Raw genomic sequence first — 7,607 nt, 5'->3', positions numbered from 1 at the left:
CGGGGTGGTGCGCATTGTATGGGTGTGTGTTACATTACATTCACTAGTACGAGTGAGAAAAACATCACGGTGTGGTGGGAATCGGACGGTCTGAATTAGGATAGGCAGTGAGTGGCAATGTAGGATGGAGAAAAGCACCGCGGGGTGGTCAGCCTGAGGAGGTCAGGGAACATGCAGTGGCAATGTAGGATAGGTTTCTGAAAAACATCACGGGGTGGTGCGCATTGTATGGGTGTGTGTTACGTTACATTCACTAGTAGGAGTGAGAAAAACATCACGGGGTGGTGCCCATTGTATGGGTGTGTGTTACATTACATTCACTAGTAGGAGTGAGAAAAACATCACGGTTGTTGCGCATTGTATGGGTGTGTGTTACATTACATTCACTAGTAGGAGTGAGAAAAACATCACGGGGTGGTGCGCATTGTATGGGTGTGTGTTACATTACATTCACTAGTAGGAGTGAGAAAAACATCACGGGGTGGTGCGCATTGTATCGGTGTGTGTTACATTACATTCACTAGTAGGAGTGAGAAAAACATCACGGGGTGGTGCGCATTGTATGGGTGTGTGTTACATTACATTCACTAGTAGGAGTGAGAAAAACATCACGGGGTGGTGCGCATTGTATGGGTGTGTGTTACATTACATTCACTAGTAGGAGTGAGAAAAACATCACTGGTTGGTGCGCATTGTATGGGTGTGTGTTACATTACATTCACTAGTAGGAGTGAGAAAAACATCACGGGGTGGTGCACATGGTATGGGTGTGTGTTACATTACATTCACTAGTAGGTGTGAGAAAAACATCACGGGGTGGTGCGCATTGTATGGGTGTGTGTTACATTACATTCACTAGTACGAGTGAGAAAAACATCACGGTGTGGTGGGAATCGGACGGTCTGAATTAGGATAGGCAGTGAGTGGCAATGTAGGATGGAGAAAAGCACCGCGGGGTGGTCAGCCTGAGGAGGTCAGGGAACATGCAGTGGCAATGTAGGATAGGTTTCTGAAAAACATCACGGGGTGGTGCGCATTGTATGGGTGTGTGTTACGTTACATTCACTAGTAGGAGTGAGAAAAACATCACGGGGTGGTGCCCATTGTATGGGTGTGTGTTACATTACATTCACTAGTAGGAGTGAGAAAAACATCACGGTTGTTGCGCATTGTATGGGTGTGTGTTACATTACATTCACTAGTAGGAGTGAGAAAAACATCACGGGGTGGTGCGCATTGTATGGGTGTGTGTTACATTACATTCACTAGTAGGAGTGAGAAAAACATCACGGGGTGGTGCGCATTGTATCGGTGTGTGTTACATTACATTCACTAGTAGGAGTGAGAAAAACATCACGGGGTGGTGCGCATTGTATGGGTGTGTGTTACATTACATTCACTAGTAGGAGTGAGAAAAACATCACGGGGTGGTGCGCATTGTATGGGTGTGTGTTACATTACATTCACTAGTAGGAGTGAGAAAAACATCACGGGGTGGTGCGCATTGTATGGGTGTGTTTTACATTACATTCACTAGTAGGAGTGAGAAAAACATCACGGGGTGTTGTGAATCGGAGGGTCTGAATTAGGATAGGCAGTGAGTGGCAATGTAGGATGGAGAAAAGCACCGCGTTGTGGTCTGCCTGGGGAGGTCAGGGAACATGCAGTGGCAATGTAGGATAGGTTTCTGAAAAACATCACGGGGTGGTGCGCATTGTATGGGTGTGTGTTACGTTACATTCACTAGTAGGAGTGAGAAAAACATCACGGGGTGGTGCGCATTGTATTGGTGTGTGTTACATTACATTCACTAGTAGGAGTGAGAAAAACATCACGGGGTGGTGCGCATTGTATGGGTGTGTGTTACATTACATTCACTAGTAGGAGTGAGAAAAACATCACGGGGTGGTGCGCATTGTATGGGTGTGTGTTACATTACATTCACTAGTAGGAGTGAGAAAAACATCACGGGGTGGTGCACATTGTATGGGTGTGTGTTACATTACATTCACTAGTAGGAGTGAGAAATACATCACGGGGTGGTGCGCATTGTATGGGTGTGTGTTACATTTCATTCACTAGTAGGAGTGAGAAAAACATCACGGGGTGGTGGGAATTCGAGGTTCTGAATTAGGATAGGCAGTGAGTGGCAATGTAGGATGGAGAAAAGCACCGCGGGGTGGTCAGCATGGGGAGGTCAGGGAACATGCAGTGGCAATGTAGGATAGGTTTCTGAAAAACATCGAGGGGTGGTGCGCATTGTATGGGTGTGTGTTACATTACATTCACTATTAGGAGTGAGAAAAACATCACGGGATGGTGCGCATTGTATGGGTGTGTGTTACATTTCATTCACTAGTAGGAGGGAGAAAAACATCACGGGGTGGTGCGCATCGTATGGGTGTGTGTTACATTAAATTCACTAGTAGGAGTGAGAAAAACATCACGGGGTGGTGCGCATTGTATCTGTGTGTGTTACATTACATTCACTAGTAGGAGTGAGAAAAACATCACGGGGAGGTGCGCATTGTATGGGTGTGTGTTACATTACATTCACTAGTAGGAGTGAGAAAAACATCACGGGGTGGTGCGCATTGTATGGGTGTGTGTTACATTACATTCACTAGTAGGAGTGAGAAAAATATCACGGGGTGGTGCGCATTGTATGGGTGTGTGTTACATTACATTCACTAGTAGGAGTGAGAAAAACATCACGGGGTGGTGCGCATTGTATGGGTGTGTGTTACATTACATTCACTAGTAGGAGTGAGAAAAACATCACGGGGTGGTGCGCATTGTATGGGTGTGTGTTACATTACATTCACTAGTAGGAGTGAGAAAAACATCACGGGGTGGTGGGAATTCGAGGGTCTGAATTAGGATAGGCAGTGAGTGGCAATGTAGGGTGGAGAAAAGCACCGCGGGGTGGTCAGCATGGGGATGTCAGGGAACATGCAGTGGCAATGTAGGATAGGTTTCTGAAAAACATCGTGGGGTGGTGCGCATTGTATGGGTGTGTGTTACATTACATTCACTATTAGGAGTGAGAAAAACATCACGGGGTGGTGCGCATTGTATGGGTGTGTGTTACTTTACATTCACTAGTAGGAGTGAGAAAAACATCACGGGGTGGTGCGCATTGTATGGGTGTGTGTTACTTTACATTCACTAGTAGGAGTCAGAAAAACATCCCGGGGTGGTGTGCATTTTATGGGTGTGTGTTACATTACATTCACTAGTAGGAGCAAGAAAAACATCACGGGGTGGTGTGAATCGGAGGGTCTGAATTAGGATAGGCAGTGAGTGGCAATGTAGGATGGAGAAAAGCACCGCGGGGTGGTCAGCATGGGGAGGTCAGGGAACATGCAGTGGCAATGTAGGATAGGTTTCTGAAAAACATCGCGGGGTGGTGCGCATTGTATGGGTGTGTGTTACATTACATTCACTAGTAGGAGTGAGAAAAACATCACGGGGTGGTGCGCATTGTATGGGTGTGTGTTACATTACATTCACTAGTAGGAGTGAGAAAAACATCACGGGGTGGTGCGCATTGTATGGGTGTGTGTTACATTACATTCACTAGTAGGAGTGAGAAAAACATCACGGGGTGGTGCGCATTGTATGGGTGTGTGTTACATTACATTCACTAGTTGGAGTGAGAAAAACATCACGGGGTGGTGCGCATTGTATGGGTGTGTGTTACATTACACTCACTAGTAGGAGTGAGAAAAACATGACGGGGTGGTGTGAATCGGAGGGTCTGAATTAGGATAGGCAGTGAGTGGCAATGTAGGATGGAGAAAAGCACCGCGGGGTGGTCAGCCTGGAGAGGTCAGGGAACATGCAGTGGCAATGTAGGATATGTTTCTGAAAAACATCACGGGGTGGTGCGCATTGTATGGGTGTGTGTTACGTTACATTCACTAGTAGGAGTGAGAAAAACATCACGGGGTGGTGCGCATTGTATGGGTGTGTGTTACATTACATTCACTAGTAGGAGTGAGAAAAACATCACGGGTGTTGCGCATTGTATGGGTGTGTGTTACATTACATTCACTAGTAGGAGTGAGAAAAACATCACGGGGTGGTGCGCATTGTATGGGTGTGTGTTACATTACATTCACTAGTAGGAGTGAGAAAAACATCACTGGTTGGTGCGCATTGTATGGGTGTGTGTTACATTACATTCACTAGTAGGAGTGAGAAAAACATCACGGGGTGGTGCACATGGTATGGGTGTGTGTTACATTACATTCACTAGTAGGTGTGAGAAAAACATCACGGGGTGGTGCGCATTGTATGGGTGTGTGTTACATTACATTCACTAGTACGAGTGAGAAAAACATCACGGTGTGGTGGGAATCGGACGGTCTGAATTAGGATAGGCAGTGAGTGGCAATGTAGGATGGAGAAAAGCACCGCGGGGTGGTCAGCCTGAGGAGGTCAGGGAACATGCAGTGGCAATGTAGGATAGGTTTCTGAAAAACATCACGGGGTGGTGCGCATTGTATGGGTGTGTGTTACGTTACATTCACTAGTAGGAGTGAGAAAAACATCACGGGGTGGTGCGCATTGTATCGGTGTGTGTTACATTACATTCACTAGTAGGAGTGAGAAAAACATCACGGGGTGGTGCGCATTGTATGGGTGTGTGTTACATTACATTCACTAGTAGGAGTGAGAAAAACATCACGGGGTGGTGCGCATTGTATGGGTGTGTGTTACATTACATTCACTAGTAGGAGTGAGAAAAACATCACTGGTTGGTGCGCATTGTATGGGTGTGTGTTACATTACATTCACTAGTAGGAGTGAGAAAAACATCACGGGGTGGTGCACATGGTATGGGTGTGTGTTACATTACATTCACTAGTAGGTGTGAGAAAAACATCACGGGGTGGTGCGCATTGTATGGGTGTGTGTTACATTACATTCACTAGTACGAGTGAGAAAAACATCACGGTGTGGTGGGAATCGGACGGTCTGAATTAGGATAGGCAGTGAGTGGCAATGTAGGATGGAGAAAAGCACCGCGGGGTGGTCAGCCTGAGGAGGTCAGGGAACATGCAGTGGCAATGTAGGATAGGTTTCTGAAAAACATCACGGGGTGGTGCGCATTGTATGGGTGTGTGTTACGTTACATTCACTAGTAGGAGTGAGAAAAACATCACGGGGTGGTGCCCATTGTATGGGTGTGTGTTACATTACATTCACTAGTAGGAGTGAGAAAAACATCACGGTTGTTGCGCATTGTATGGGTGTGTGTTACATTACATTCACTAGTAGGAGTGAGAAAAACATCACGGGGTGGTGCGCATTGTATGGGTGTGTGTTACATTACATTCACTAGTAGGAGTGAGAAAAACATCACGGGGTGGTGCGCATTGTATCGGTGTGTGTTACATTACATTCACTAGTAGGAGTGAGAAAAACATCACGGGGTGGTGCGCATTGTATGGGTGTGTGTTACATTACATTCACTAGTAGGAGTGAGAAAAACATCACGGGGTGGTGCGCATTGTATGGGTGTGTGTTACATTACATTCACTAGTAGGAGTGAGAAAAACATCACGGGGTGGTGCGCATTGTATGGGTGTGTTTTACATTACATTCACTAGTAGGAGTGAGAAAAACATCACGGGGTGTTGTGAATCGGAGGGTCTGAATTAGGATAGGCAGTGAGTGGCAATGTAGGATGGAGAAAAGCACCGCGTTGTGGTCTGCCTGGGGAGGTCAGGGAACATGCAGTGGCAATGTAGGATAGGTTTCTGAAAAACATCACGGGGTGGTGCGCATTGTATGGGTGTGTGTTACGTTACATTCACTAGTAGGAGTGAGAAAAACATCACGGGGTGGTGCGCATTGTATTGGTGTGTGTTACATTACATTCACTAGTAGGAGTGAGAAAAACATCACGGGGTGGTGCGCATTGTATGGGTGTGTGTTACATTACATTCACTAGTAGGAGTGAGAAAAACATCACGGGGTGGTGCGCATTGTATGGGTGTGTGTTACATTACATTCACTAGTAGGAGTGAGAAAAACATCACGGGGTGGTGCACATTGTATGGGTGTGTGTTACATTACATTCACTAGTAGGAGTGAGAAATACATCACGGGGTGGTGCGCATTGTATGGGTGTGTGTTACATTTCATTCACTAGTAGGAGTGAGAAAAACATCACGGGGTGGTGGGAATTCGAGGTTCTGAATTAGGATAGGCAGTGAGTGGCAATGTAGGATGGAGAAAAGCACCGCGGGGTGGTCAGCATGGGGAGGTCAGGGAACATGCAGTGGCAATGTAGGATAGGTTTCTGAAAAACATCGAGGGGTGGTGCGCATTGTATGGGTGTGTGTTACATTACATTCACTATTAGGAGTGAGAAAAACATCACGGGATGGTGCGCATTGTATGGGTGTGTGTTACATTTCATTCACTAGTAGGAGGGAGAAAAACATCACGGGGTGGTGCGCATCGTATGGGTGTGTGTTACATTAAATTCACTAGTAGGAGTGAGAAAAACATCACGGGGTGGTGCGCATTGTATCTGTGTGTGTTACATTACATTCACTAGTAGGAGTGAGAAAAACATCACGGGGAGGTGCGCATTGTATGGGTGTGTGTTACATTACATTCACTAGTAGGAGTGAGAAAAACATCACGGGGTGGTGCGCATTGTATGGGTGTGTGTTACATTACATTCACTAGTAGGAGTGAGAAAAATATCACGGGGTGGTGCGCATTGTATGGGTGTGTGTTACATTACATTCACTAGTAGGAGTGAGAAAAACATCACGGGGTGGTGCGCATTGTATGGGTGTGTGTTACATTACATTCACTAGTAGGAGTGAGAAAAACATCACGGGGTGGTGCGCATTGTATGGGTGTGTGTTACATTACATTCACTAGTAGGAGTGAGAAAAACATCACGGGGTGGTGGGAATTCGAGGGTCTGAATTAGGATAGGCAGTGAGTGGCAATGTAGGGTGGAGAAAAGCACCGCGGGGTGGTCAGCATGGGGATGTCAGGGAACATGCAGTGGCAATGTAGGATAGGTTTCTGAAAAACATCGTGGGGTGGTGCGCATTGTATGGGTGTGTGTTACATTACATTCACTATTAGGAGTGAGAAAAACATCACGGGGTGGTGCGCATTGTATGGGTGTGTGTTACTTTACATTCACTAGTAGGAGTGAGAAAAACATCACGGGGTGGTGCGCATTGTATGGGTGTGTGTTACTTTACATTCACTAGTAGGAGTCAGAAAAACATCCCGGGGTGGTGTGCATTTTATGGGTGTGTGTTACATTACATTCACTAGTAGGAGCAAGAAAAACATCACGGGGTGGTGTGAATCGGAGGGTCTGAATTAGGATAGGCAGTGAGTGGCAATGTAGGATGGAGAAAAGCACCGCGGGGTGGTCAGCATGGGGAGGTCAGGGAACATGCAGTGGCAATGTAGGATAGGTTTCTGAAAAACATCGCGGGGTGGTGCGCATTGTATGGGTGTGTGTTACATTACATTCACTAGTAGGAGTGAGAAAAACATCACGGGGTGGTGCGCATTGTATGGGTGTGTGTTACATTACATTCACTAGTAGGAGTGAG

Source organism: Cavia porcellus, unplaced genomic scaffold, assembly GCF_034190915.1.
Source record: "Cavia porcellus strain 051 isolate PalLab524CR breed Dunkin Hartley unplaced genomic scaffold, mCavPor4.1 scaffold_66, whole genome shotgun sequence".
NCBI classification, from domain to species: domain Eukaryota; kingdom Metazoa; phylum Chordata; class Mammalia; order Rodentia; family Caviidae; genus Cavia; species Cavia porcellus.
Note: the sequence above shows the minus strand (reverse complement) of the source record.